Source organism: Tupaia chinensis, unplaced genomic scaffold (genome assembly GCF_000334495.1).
Source record: "Tupaia chinensis unplaced genomic scaffold, TupChi_1.0 Scaffold143648_1, whole genome shotgun sequence".
Classification (NCBI taxonomy): domain Eukaryota; kingdom Metazoa; phylum Chordata; class Mammalia; order Scandentia; family Tupaiidae; genus Tupaia; species Tupaia belangeri.
Window position 1 is genome coordinate 471,443 of NW_006203497.1, and position 14,580 is coordinate 486,022.

The following is a 14,580-nucleotide window of genomic DNA, read 5'->3' on the forward strand; positions in this document are numbered from 1 at the left end:
GAACATATACCGAGTCCCTTTCCTCTTTTCCTTTTTCATTTTTGGTGGATTATGGCAAGATGTAGTTCTGGCCCATTCTCATTGTATTTGGTTTCTGCTATTCCTAGTTTCCTACAGCAATTGTTCATAAAACAGTTACAATGAAAAGAGTTTGCAAATTTATCTTTGGGCACACTCTATATAGAAATACCAGTCATTTTTGAAAGAGATGTTAATAGAATAACAAAAAAATAAAAGCTTTTGCTTTTTTTTTTTTTTTTGGAGAGGTTTTCGCTATAGGGCATGTGCGCTCACCAGACAGACAGAGAGAGACAGAGAGACAGAAAGCGAAAAATCACCCCTCAGGGGGGATGGTCACGCCGCAATCCCTTCTCCTCCATTCTCCTCTCAGGATCTTGGGCACGCACGCACATGCGCCCAGCGTGAGTTTTAAGCCACCAGGTCTGGGACTCGAATCGCGGTCGACTACGTGGGAGTCCAGCGACACAGCCATTATGCTAACTCTGGTTCCCACCTTTTGCCTTCTTGACCCAGGCAAAAAGGAAGGAAAGAAGGAGAGAGAAAAAAAGAAGAAAGGAAGGAAGAAAAGAAGAAAGAAGAAGGAGAAAGAAAGAAAGAAAGAGAAACAGAGAGAGAGAGAAAAGTAAACCAGAGAGAAACAGAAAAAAAGAAAAAGAAAAAAGAGAGAGAAAGACTGTAGAAGCTCTAAACTCAGACCTTGAATTTTTTTCTGCTTATATAATTCAACTCCTTGAAAATCATGACTTCAAATGCTAGAAGAATGGAGATAAAGAAAAAGAAGAAAGGAATTAAAAAGAAAAAAGAAAGAAACAGAAAAAGAAACATAGGAAAGTAAGAAAACAAGAAAAAGAAAGAAAGAAAAACAAGCATTTTCAAAGTGTGCCGATCAAGCTCACAGGACTTCCCAGTAGAAAGATCACTGTGTTTCACAGCAGTGTGGTGCAGAGCCTCGGCAACACCATTTTAGCTCACTGTCATGCTTAGGGACAAAACGTGATAAAGGCTCTCCTCATGGTGCCTGCAATGCACCAGCATGTGGAATGGGAAGGAGTTTGAGCAGTGGCTCTAACCATGGTCCAGTTCAAGCTACCTGATGAGGCTGTTCCAGAACACATGTGGTATCTGCCCAGGTTTCTCCAATTTCCCAACAGGCTGACTTGGCTTCAGACCGCACCCTGTCCTCTGACTTACAGAAAACTTGGGGTTCATTTAAATGGAAAAGTTTAAGCACTCTTCTTTGGAAACGCTGAGTGAAGTATCTAGTTGTATCTTAATCCACTCTCAACTAGAAAGACGCCATGTGTCCAGTGGTTAGGAACGCAAGCTTTCACACCTGCTCTGCACGCAACAGCTATGCCTGCTTGCTCTCTGTAAAATGTGGGTACCAGCCCAGCCTAGGTGGCACAGTCCATAACATTACTGCCCTTTGGTGCTGAAAGCTACATGGCTGACGGTGGGCTCAGACCCCCAGCCCTGTTTAAACTGAAATGTCCTGGGTTGGAGGAAGGAGCTCGCTGAATGATCAGACCCTATCCAAGGTGCTCCCTGCTTCCTCCCTTTCTCTTACATACTCCGATGTCTTGTTTTTTGGTTATACTCTTTGATTCATATGATAAAATATAGTAAGCTATGCCCAGAAGGAAAATAAAATGTTTGAAGCCAAAAATTAAAAAAAAAAAGACACAGACTATATTCTCAACTGTGCGAATGAATCTCAAAACATGGTTAGTTAAAAAAAAATTAGACAATAAAAATATACATCATATGATTTTATTTTATGAAATTCAAGATCAGGCGAATTCCATTTTGGTAAAATCCACACAATCGTTTTATCTGAGGTAGAAGAGAGAAGATTGATTGGAAAAATGAGCAAAGGAATTTCTGAGATGATAGAAATGTTTTACCTCTTGATTAAACTGTAAGTTAAACAGAGGAATATACGAGACCACCAGTTGGTGTAATGATTATGTCGCTGGACTGCCATGAAGTCAACCATGGTTCAATCCCCAGACCTGGTGGCTTGAATTCATGTCAGGTGTGTGTGCGTGCATGCCCAAGATCCTGAGAGGAGACTGGAGGAGAAGGGATTGTGTCAAGGCCATTCCCCCTGGGGGATGATTTCTTGCTTTCTGTCTCTTAGTCTTTTTCTGTCTTTCTGGTGAGCACATGCGCCCTATAGCAAAAACCTTTCCAAAAAAAAAAAGAAAAAAAAAGATAAATTTTGTGTGTTGAAGACTGCTAAAATATTTGTTTCACTAAGAAATTAGAGTGAATACATGAGTTTGAACATTTAAAACCATAAAAAGCAGACTATGTTGTAAACATTATGAGAAAAAAATATTGACATTTTAAGTGGCTCTTTTTATCTACTCTTCATAGTGTGGTTCCAATTAAAAGATAAAAGCATAAAAGGATCTATTTTGTTACTTATGGAGCTAAAGTAGAGAACATAAACTAGGTTAGTGACAACATTAGGCTTTTGAATATTTCACTCTAAATTAAATGTTCATACTTAGTCACTTTCACAAATCAGCCACATACTCCACTTCAAGGGTGGGGCCTTACTCCCTAAAATGAGTCTGTGGCCAACAGAAGATGAGCAGGCGGATGTGTTCAGGAAGTAATAGGGTGAACACAGAAGAAAGGAAGGAAGGAAGGGATGTCCATTTATTTTTATTTCATATGAGTCCAAGGAAGTAAATTCTACACAAACTATTGTTAAAGGAATATGGTAGGAAAAATACAGTGGGGCCAGCAAGTGGCATAGTGGTTGGTACATGGCCAATCACGATTGAAGTCCTGGACCTGATGGATTGATAATCATGCCAGGCGTGGTGTGTGTGTGTGTGTGTGTTTGTGTGTGTGTGTATGTGTGTGTATGACTCAAATACCAGGAGAATAGAGGAAACCAGGGTGTGATTTCTCACATTGCCCTCTCATTGTCTGTCTTTGTCTCTCTCCAGAGAGTGCATGTGCCCTAGGACAAAACCTTTAAAAAAAATCCTTGGAGTGATTCCGTCCTGCACAGCTGTTTTTGGGAGCCATAGTCATTTACCTCCGTTTGCCTGCTTGCCCACCCAAGTGCCTGCCACCACCCCATGGAAGATTTGATGGACATGGACATGAGCCTCCAGAGGCCCCAGAACTATCTTTTCAGTTGTGAACTAAAGGTCGACAAAGATTATCACTTTAAGGTAGATAATGATGAAAATGAACACCAGTTATCTTTAAGAACGCTCAGTTTAGGGGCTGGTGCAAAGGATGCATTGCACGTTGTGGAAGCAGAGGCAATGAATTATGAAGGCAGTCCAAGTAAAGTGACTCTGGCAACACTGGGAATGTCAGCACAGCCAACAGTTTCCCCTGGCGGCTTTGAAATAACACCACCTGTCATTTTAAGGTTGAAGTGTAGTTAAGGTTGAAGTGTGGTTCGGGACCTGTGCATATTAGCAGACAGCATTTAGTAGGCGTGAATGAAGATGCAGAGTCAGAAGAGATGGAGGAAGAGGATGTGAAACTCTTAAGTACATCTGGAAAGCAATCTGCCCCTGGAGGTGGCAGCAAATTTCCACAGAAAAAAAGTAAAACTTGCTGCTGACGAAGATGACAATGAAGAAGATGATGATGATGATTTTGAAGATGAGGAAACAGAAGGAAAAGCTCCAGTGAAGAAATCTGTATGAGACACTCCAGTCAAAAATGCTCAAAAATCAAACCGAAATGGAAAAGACTTAAAACCATCAACACCAAGATCAAAAGGTCAAGAATCATTAAAAATAAATAAATAAATAAATAAATAAATAAATAAACAGGAAAAAACTCCTAAAACACCAAAAGGACCTAGTTCTGTAGAAGACATTAAAACAAAAATGCAAACAAGTATAGAAAAAGGTGGTTCTCTTTCCAAAGTGGAAGCCAAGTTTATCAATTATGTGAAGAATTGCTTCCGGATGACTGACCAGGAGGCTATTTAAGATCTCTGGCAGTGGAGGAAGTCTCTTTAAGAAAATAGTTTAAGCAATTTGTTAAAATTTTCCATCATATTTCATTTCTGTAACAGTTTATATCTGGCTGTCCTTTTATAATGTGAGAACTTTCCCTGCCGTGTTTGATAAACGTTGTCTGTTGTCCAAAATGCCTGTTTAGTTTTTAAGGATGAATCTCCGCCCTTTGCTTGGTTTTAAGTATGTATGGGATGTTATGATAGGACACAGTATTGGTGGTGGTCAGACATGGAAATGGTGGGGAAACAAACATTTACATGTGAAATAAACTCAGTATTTTAATAAAGTAAAAAAAAAAAAAGAAGTATAGTGAAGAAATACCCTTAATATGTATTAGATATATAGTTTGATCTTTCGGGTCTAGGTATCTTTTCTTGAGGAATAGCTATATTCAAAAGCTCGGTAATATATCTACCACTTAAACTTGGACACACACATGGTCTCTAATTTGCAATTTGTATTTTAAATAATGCATTTAATATTATACCTGTTCTTAAGTTTTTTTTTTTTTTTTTCTTAACAAGGGTTTATTAAAAACATCTAACATGAGCCAGGAATTGCTCTAATTGCTTAGGAAAAGCAGAAATGTACCACAGTCTTTATGCTTGTAAAGCTTATTTTTCCATAGGAAAGACTACACATAAGCAAAAGCTTATTTTTCAATAGGGAAGACTACAGATAAGAAAAATAGTGGTGCACAAATGCTCTCTATAATGTCAGATACTGATAAATGATGGGATGAAAATGAAATTCTAAATTAAAAAAGATTTTCATAGGGGTTGCTTTCTGCCTACACAAAGTTATTCTCAGTTTCACATGGTTTGTATTGTCTGTGGACTGTTCTGTCATTTCTTTCTCTACACCTGTTTTGGTTTTTTTTTTTTTTTGGCCCCTAGTAACAGAAAGCCATTTCCATTCTAGAAGATGCCCTTGCCCCGTATCTCTGTAAGTGGTACCATGCAGCCAGCTGAGACAGATTTTGACAGCTGTAATCTGGAAGCCCCAGAATGGTCCTGGATTAATAGCACCCAGTAAATGAGACAATTCACCTTGAAAAGACTATTAAAAGTGATTTTGTTATTTGATAAAAGTTTCAGATTCTGAGTTATATCTAGAAATGATTCCTGAAAACACAGTCATGTAATGTGGTCCCAGCACTCTGCCCTCTGTGGTTTCATTCTCTTACATACTATGTTGTGTTAGTGAGGCTGTCTTTGGAGCTTTTGAAGAATGGCTACCTTAGGGGTCTTTTCTCACGTCTGGCTGTCACTGTACTTTATTCTAACAGTGAGCCTGAGTATGGTACTGTTTCTTTTGTAAGCTGGATGAAAGTCTTTAGGTTAAAATAATCTAGCAAATCAATGCCTATTCAAATCCTATTTTTATGCCCTAGAACTTTAATGGTAGCTTTAATGTCTGTGACCACTTTTATGCAATCCTTCATATTATTTAACTTACTTTTCATTTAATATGGAAAAGAATATTCACAATTACTTACCATAGCAACCACTGTAGAAGTAGACTCAAATGCTAAGACTGACACAGAGTTCACTGCTAATATAATCGTGCCAAATAGTTTGCAACCTGACCCTGTGTAGTTATTTTAAGGCTTTTGTATCCTGATGAAAACAGTGCATGTACCAGGAGTGGGATTTGTTTTTAATCAGCACACATGAATATCATCATCTTCATCAAGAACAACAACAACAACAACCATTCTGAATGTGTCTGTATAGGGCCCAAGGCTGCACTTCACAGCCTGATTCCAGATTTAATATGGAATATTGGTTGCAGAATGATGTAAAATGCTATCGATGCTTACATTATGCACATTCTTCCATGCTGAAATGGATGGTGTATTACACTATGCAAAGGAGGAAAAATCCTTAATCCACATGCACAAGTCTGTCCTCAGAATCAGGAATGTCAGATCACTATGGAGGGAACATGAATGAGGTTGTTATTATCAACTCAGTGCATCATCTCTAACTGTACATGCTTTCAATAGATTTTGCCTTTCAATTCCTTATTCCTGTCTTTTAGAACTCTTTGCTTCATTTAAGCTAGTTTTGTTATTTTATGTTTTTCCATCAACCCTTAGCATTGCTGATTAAAACAAAGGTGAAGGGAACCAGCAGTTAGCGTAATGGCTATGTCGCTGGACTCCCACGTAGTCGACCGCGGTTCGCTAGTTTTGGTATTTTATGTTTTTCCATCAACCCTTCGCATTGCTGATTAGAACAAAGGTGAAGACAGGCCTAGTTGCCTCTTGCCTTGAGATTCAACTACCTGTCCTCCCTCCTTTTCCTTTCCCTTTATTGCAATAATACACGAACTCTCGCACCCCTACATGCACATAAAAGGGATCTTCAACAACTTTGTGGAAAATCATGTGTTACAAAGAAACTATGCATGGATTTCAAAATATTTGCATCATTGTTTGATTCCATTTCCCCATAAACTTTTGAAATCCCTGTGTATATGTGTCAGGCATAATGCTAGGCCCTGACATCACAGCCATTAGCATAAGAAACAGTTTCTGTCCTTATGAAACTTGAAATCTTCTAGAGTAGATATGTACTGGATGATCGCACAATTAATTCATAGGTTACAGTTGGGATATTTACCAGTTCTAATACCCAACAAGATGTCTACTGCATTCATATAAATTAAAATATTTAAGTAATTGATTATTCCCCTGAACTTCAAAAAAAATTTTTATTACTATTAACAGTAGATGAACAGGGAAAAATATACCATATCATCCAATTAAAAAAAAATAAGAAAACACTGGTTCCTTGCTTCCTATAAATGGAGCTACTGCACATGAGAAAAGGCCTTTTCCAGATGTGTATGTGGGGTCACATCTGCACTTGTACCCAGTCTGTTTCCCAAGACATGTGAGGTCCATCTCATCGTGCATAGCACGGGCCAGAGTTCTTCTCAATATCTTTTTTTTTTTCTATGACCTAGTTTCTAATTCCTTTCATTTTCTCCATTTTATTTTCAGCTTGCAGTTTCATTGCTCTTTTTCTTTTTTGCCCCTATTATTACTGTTTTCTTCCTCCACTTCCCTTGGGTTTATTTTAGGCCCCCCCCAATATATTCATTAAATACTTTTTCTCTTTTCCTATGTCAGTATTATTTCTATACATTTCCTCTGTGCCATGCTTGAGCTCTGTCCCACAGGTAATTTGGCATATTATATTTTCATCTCAATCGGTAGAAAGGAATTTTGGATTTCCCTGAGACTTCTTCCAATTCATGGATTTGTGTAACTATAGTTTCCAACTGTTTGAGAACTTTGTTATCTTTCTGTTATTGGTTACTAGTTAAATTCTATTCTATAAATGATGACCGCGTTGTCCCTTGTTGAGGTCATGCAGCTAACATAGCAAGAACATGGGGAGCTGCCTCCCATGCCTAAAGCAAGGACTGGGCTGGAAATAAACTGTTAGCAAGGACAACAGTTTACAAGTTCAGGTCCTCCACTGTGTTGCTGTACTGGCCTGCACTCAATTTCTCTGCCATGGTCTTTATTGCTGTACCCTAATACCTCATAAAGGCACCCCCAGCCTTATTAAAACTTTTACAATAATCCTGAAGGAATGCAGGTCCACTAAGGTGGTGGCTGGGAACAGGAATTACTCCCGTTATACTCACCCCACCCTCCTTGAAAATGTCAATAAAGAATGCTGCATTCACTTCTACTACTGGGGATTACATAGATAAGCATTAGAAAGGTTTAGGTTAAAGCTATAGCACATAGAGGGTCCCAAGTACACAGTAACCTTTAGGTCAGTCATTAAGCTGCTCACAAGACCATATTCCTTTCTCATGTAGACATTAGACTCACCCTCTTAGCTGTGGATTATCCCAGAGATAATATAGGTATTCCACTTTAGTATATATTAATCTTGTCTTTACTTTACCAGACAGGATTTTTATCTAGGCCTTTGTAACTGGCAATCTGCTGCCACCCTAGCCTGAGGCTGAAGTTCTTAAGCTGGCCTGGGGCTCAAGTTCTCAAGCTGATCTGGGATTGAAGTTATCAAGCTGGCCTGGTACTGAGGTTATTAAGATTCCTGGAAGCCCCCTCATCCAAAAGACCCTTCCTAGTAATCAAAATCTAAGGAGAGAATGTACCAGACAAATGGACTTCCTCATTCTAAGGATTATGACTGTTTTTATCTAAACAAAACAGATACCATGTTTTATGATTATTGTTCCTATGCTTTGAATGCTTTACCTTTTGGAGTAAAATCTTTCACTTACTTCCCCTCACCCATCCTACTCCTGTAAAACTCCTTCAATAATAAATACGGATGTCTCCTAGCCATCAGGGCTACAGTCTTGAGCTTGCTCTGACTGTAGTTGGCTGAGAACATGCTAAAGGGCATTGAAGTCTCAGTCTAATTTTTGTTCCCTGTGTTGCCTTTCTGTGTACCCATCCCAGCTGGAACAGGCCTCTGGCAGTCCCTGAATGTTGCAGAAATTCTGTGCAGTCCATTTGGTCCACTGATAATCCCTGGTGGTGAGGAAGAGGGTCTGCCTCATATGCCAGGTAGGAATGGAAGTCCAGGCTCATTAAGGCTGCAATGACATACATCCTCATCAGGGTTCTGCAGGAACGAAGGTCTTGGCTTCCTTCTTGGCCACTGATGATACAACCTTACCAGGGATTGGGTGTCTTGGTATGGTGAAAATCTAGGTTTTCCATTCAGCCTTTGCCAGGAAAGATGGGTATGGAGCTGCCTTTTTTTCCTCCCATCTTTTCTTTCATGGCCTAAAAGTGTCTGTCTTGCCAGATGACCTTGTTTTGACCTGTGGCTAGAAATCTGTCTTTTCTTGGACTTTCATTTTTGTTTCTTTGCATTAGAAATGTACCCACTGGTCTTCCTTGGTAGCCAGGCTGCCTTTATATTTTATATGCAATGTCTAGCATTCAAGAAAGACTGCAACTCACATTTTACTACAAGAAGAAGTCTTATACAATTGTAAACAAATTTAGCTAGAGGGTTGTGAGCTCCCTGAAGAAACACAAGAGAGAAAGAAGGAACGAGGATGAGAAAGGACTCCACTCCCATGGGAATAGGTATGCCAATAATCCCTCTTCCTCCATCTCTCCCTCTTTGGGAGATTTCTGTACATATGTGCACATGTGCCTGGAAAATTTTTCAAGCTGCCAGACTTGAACAATGCAGTTGGTCTTGTGGAATCCAGCCACCTTAACCACCATGTTACTGTCTGTCTAGTTATTCAGTTTTTTTTTTTTTTTTTGAGAGATTTTCACTGTAGGGCGCATGTGCTCGCCAGACAGACAGAGAGAGACATAGAGACAGAAAGCGAGAAATCACCCCCCAGGGGGGATGGTCACGCCGCAATCCCTTCTCCTCCATTCTCCTCTCAGGATCTTGGGCATGCATGCACACGCGCCCGGCGTGAGTTTTAAGCCACCGGGTCCAGAACGTGAACCACGGTCGACTATGTGGGAGTCCAGCGACATAGCCATTACGCTAACTGCTGGTTCCCTAGTTATTCAGTTTTAACACAGATAATCATTATTTGCTAAGGGCACTGTTCTCAAGGTACTGATCATCCCTTCTTGAATTTTTCTGATTATACAGACCATTTAATGTCCTAGCTCATCCTTAGACAATCTGTGGATTTTTCTTTTCCATATCTCCTTGATAATTAAGAAATCTTAAAAAAAAAAAGAGAAATCTTAAGTGCCAGTCTAAGCTTTTCTATTATTACTGTAGTTGTACATACAGAAGATCTCTTATTTATAATTTATAATAATTCATATTACAATTTCTCAACTTCATGCTTTTGTGTGAAAGTAATGCCATTCAGTAGATATGATAGTTTCAGTACTCATACAAGCACTTTTCCCCCCTTTCAGTGCAATAGTCAATAAATTACATTGTCAACACTTTTTGTAAAATAGGCTTTGTGTTGGATGATTTTGCCTAACTGTAAGCAAATGTGTTCTACACATCCATGTTTAGGGTAGGATGAGCTGGGCTATATTTGGTATGTTAGGTTAAATGTATTTTTGACTTAGCAATATTTTTGATTTGCAATGAGTTTAACAGGATGTAGCCTCATTCATAAGTTGAAAAGCATCTGTACTTAGTTTCCTATAGTTGAGAGTTACTAAATGTCATTCATCGTTTCAGCGTTTTAGTTATATGGGTTAGTATCAGTCAGCTTAGTTCTGTAATGGCATACCCTATGTCAGACCTATAGAGAGGAGGCACAGACAACATTCTTAGTTTTGCTAATGCTCCCTCATTAGCACTTCCTTAATTACTTTGTTAAAAGATATATCCTCTGTGGCACCCATGTGTCCTAGTCATTTTAGAGATTTGCTAGTGCTACAAAACCTAGTCACAACTCTGAGGCTTTTAAGAGCTTCATCTGCCTACTATCGAAGTCTTCATATTTATACCTCAGTTAATGGGCTCTCAGTGTTTCCATACCCATAGAAGTCATGCTAGTGACAGGAGATAGCATGAAAGTTAAAGCACTGGATCCCACATGCTAGCTTCCTGGTACAAGTCCCAGACCCAGCAGCTTGAAAATCATGCTGGACACGTGAACGCATTCCAGTAGTACCAAGAGGAGAAAGGAGGAGAGGGGATTGGGATGTGGCTATCTCACCTGGGTGGATGATTTCTCACTTTCCACTTCTGTCTCTTTCTGGTGAGTGCATATGCCCTATAGCAAAAACTAAGAAAAAAAAAATTAAAAAGTTATTCGAGAATCACATTCATATTCTTTGCTTGCCAGGATCTTAAGTCCCGTATGCTTGGAAAGATGTGTTTAATGGAAAAACTCCACCTAATTCAATTATTTATGTTTTCTTCTTTAATCTAGAATATGCTTTAACTTTATTTATTGATTTGCTTGTTTTAATTTGACTAGAGAGGGACAGAGTGAGAGTGAGAGCAAGAGAGAGAGAGAGAGAGAGGAGGGGAGGAAAGAGAAATCAAGCCTCCAGGTTTTGGACTAGAACCACAGTCAGCCATGTGGGCGTCCAACACCCTTAACTACCATGTCACCTGCTGGTCCTACAGCATCTTTAAAAAAAGTACCAGAGGGCACAAGCACCCACTAGAGACAATGAAAAAGAGATAGGAAGAGAAAGAGAGGAATACAGACAGAAAGAACTTCCCCCTGGAATATGGTCATGCTTTAATCCCTTCTCTATTTGTCCACCTTCTCAAAAATTTGGACATGCATGCACATGTGCCCAGAATGCTTTTCAAGGCTCTGAACCCAGGATTTGAATTATTCATCAGTCTTCTGGATTCTGGCTCTTTTAGCTACCAGGAAACAGAGCCAGCCCAATGCACCATCTTTGCAATTCCACTGCATGACTAGGTTCCCAGATCCCGCTCTCACACTGCTTTTTTGAGAGTATGTAAGTTCATGACAGTGCCTCCAAAGCAAGAAAGAATTCTACTAAATAATAAAACTGTAAGACTCATACTAAAGAAATTATTCCCCCCAAATCTAACTATATTCAATAAAATAGTATTTAGTGGGACCAGCAGTTGGCGTAATGGCTATGTCGCTGGACTCTCATGTAGTCAACCGAGGTTTGAGTCCCAGAGCCGGTGGCTTAGACTCATGCCAGGCATGTGCACATGCATCCCTAAGATCCGGAGAGGAGAATGGAGGAGAAGGGATGGAGGCATGGCCATCCCACTGGGCAATGATTTCTCGCTATCTGTCTCTCTGTCTCTCTCTGTCTTCCTGGTGAGCCCACACACCCCATAGCAAAAAACTCTCAAAAAAAGTTAGTATTTAACTTCAATTTTCATTTCAAATTTGGACATGCTAGTATTTTCCTGAAGATAATTGAAAAACACTGAAGAAACAAGAATTCTATATGTTGCTTATAAGAAAACACCTCTTTGAAAAAGATATACATGGGCTGAAAGTGAAGATCCTGAAAACTGGTTTTATGCAAACAGAAATAAGAAAAGGCAGGAGTTGTGATATTGTATCAGATCAAACAAACTTTAGGATAAAAACTGTAAAAAAAAAGAAAAGAAAGGATACTACCTAGTTCTAAAAGGATTGATTTATCAAGAAGATGTAACCATCATGAACGTTTATGGACCCAATGTCAGGGCTCCCAAATGTGTAAAAGGAAGACTGCTAGATCTAGAAGGAGCATAGACTACAGCGCCCTACCTGTCGATTTCAGTACCCATGATTCTGACTCTCAGCTGATAGTAAGAACTACCTGTTGAATTTTGAAAAATAATAAGTTTATGGCCTACCTAAAGCCTGGCTTAAATTTTTTTTGGAATATAAGTGATGTTGCCATTAAAGAATTATGAAATTTGATGAAAATTAGGTTTTACTGGAACAGTGTGAAAGAATTCAGGGTATAAATGGTAACTGGAAGAAAACAGGCCCTGTTGTATATTTTGTGAAATATGGGACCAGCAGTTAGCATAATGGCTATGTCGCTGGACTCCCATGTAGTCGACCGCGGTTCGAGTCCTGGACCCGGTGGCTTAAACTTACGCTGGGCATGTGTGTGCCCCAAATTCCAAGAGGAGAATGGAGGAGAAGGGATTGCGGAATGGCCATCCCCCATGGGGTGTGATTTCTCACTTTCTGTGACAGTTTAAGAGTTAAGATGGGAGAAGCACATGCACTTGTAAACCATTCATTCAGGAAACAAACAAGGGCAGATAATACATCACTCCATAGATTCTTACATAGCCTAGACTCTTCAGTTTTCTATCCTGGGAAATGTTAACTGGAAAAATATGTTGTTCATTCACTGAATATTAATGAGCATTTCTAAGTGCCAGTGAATTAAAGAGACAAAATTACTACTATTTTGGGAGTTCATATTGTGGGTGAAGAGACTAGAAGCAAACCATTAAACACAATATCAGGCACCAATATGCACTATGAAGAAAAATATAGCAGGGAAGAGGCAAGAAAATGGCTGACATTTTAGAAACAGTGATTGAGAAGGGTTTCTCTGAGGAGATGCCTTGACAGTGATTGGAACTCCCCAAGAAGACAATATATTCTAGGTCCAGGGTAGGTGAAATGTAACTTTTGTGCTAACTAACCTTAAATACAATAAGACACCAGCCTCTAAACCTTGCAATTTCTACTTGAGCCTTCCAATAACTCTACCATTTGTGTACCGACTGAGGTGGCTAAACTGGGAATCATTGTGAGGACTCAAGCTGCTTTGATGAAGTATTTTGTTACTGAGGAAGCTGTGGCAATATAATAGGCTAGTTCTTCTTGATCATGGACACAATAATCTTTATTTGAAGATCAGGAAGAGAGTCAGATAACTCTTTTCATCTAACTGCAGCTCAAGCTCTGACATGTTGATAGTCAAAATTCATCACCTACTTACTGAATTCTATATTTCTGAGAGAGATGTGCATGCTTCCTGATGACTTTAACTTTAGCATTCCTTGGTTCTTCACATGTGTCCTAATTGCTAGGCCAAGGAAACTGTTACAGAGTCCTCAGACATGTCATACCTCCCAACTTGTATTTCTAGTGCTATTAGCCATGATTATGTTCCTTATAAGTTTACTTTTCCCCAAAGCTTGTAGAAGGGTGAAATATTTGCTCTTTAAAGTATTATGGTAGATAAGTCTTCAGGGGTGGACTTCTATTCACTTCTGTAAGTCTACTCCTCGATAAAGATATTAAAACCTATGACAAAAATGAACAAATCAACTTTTCCACCCCTCTTCCCAAAAGTAACTAAACACCATCAACGATCTATGTAGTATGTATTTAAGAAGCACTGCTGCTGAACTTTTGTTAAAACAGTGGAGTCTGGACCTTTGACATGTCATACCTTTTATCTCTCTAAGAAGTCATTCCCAATCTCCATGGTAGTTTTGAAAAGCAGCAGCCGTGCAACCACTGGAGTCACCGTAGAACCTCAGAAAGCCCATCGACAGAGCATAGTCTCTATTCCTCCTCTCTTACAGCTCCCTGGAAAAGCCCCATTTTCCTGGTAGTACAATCATTTGAACTAAAAGAGTTTACTCTGTAAGAAAATACTCCATCTCCAGGGTTTCTAATAAACAATTTGGAGCAATTGTTTAACACCGCAGATTCCCAAACCTGCAATAGAATGTGAGCACCTAAGTGCGTTGACAAAAAGCTTCAAATAAAGATATGAACCAGAAGGATGGGAGGCTTTTTGGTTCAAGGCATTTCAAGATATTTCTAATTATTAGCTGACTACTAAGGTATTAGGGAGGAAACTTCAATAACCACATACTCTACAGGAAAGAGATGGTACAAAATTAGTTCAGAAATTTCACTAAACAAACCAAAAGCCACAATGAGAATAAAAACAATATAAGAACATCAACCTGGTCAAAGGAGAAGGATGGATCTTATTTCCAAGGTTGTCAAATTACATTGTCTAAAATTTCCAATTTCTAACAAGAAATTATAAAGCACCCATGGAAACAGTAAAATATCATCCATAAACTTAAAATTAAACCAACCAAAAAGTCCTCCATCCTTTGCTTAG

At 39.1% G+C, this 14,580-nt stretch overlaps 1 pseudogene; it reads left to right on the forward strand.

Moving 5' to 3' along the window:
* The first annotated feature begins 3,119 nt into the window (after positions 1–3,119).
* On the forward strand, positions 3,120–4,025 carry LOC106733386 (nucleophosmin-like; annotated as a pseudogene).
* The last annotated feature ends 10,555 nt before the right edge of the window (positions 4,026–14,580 follow it).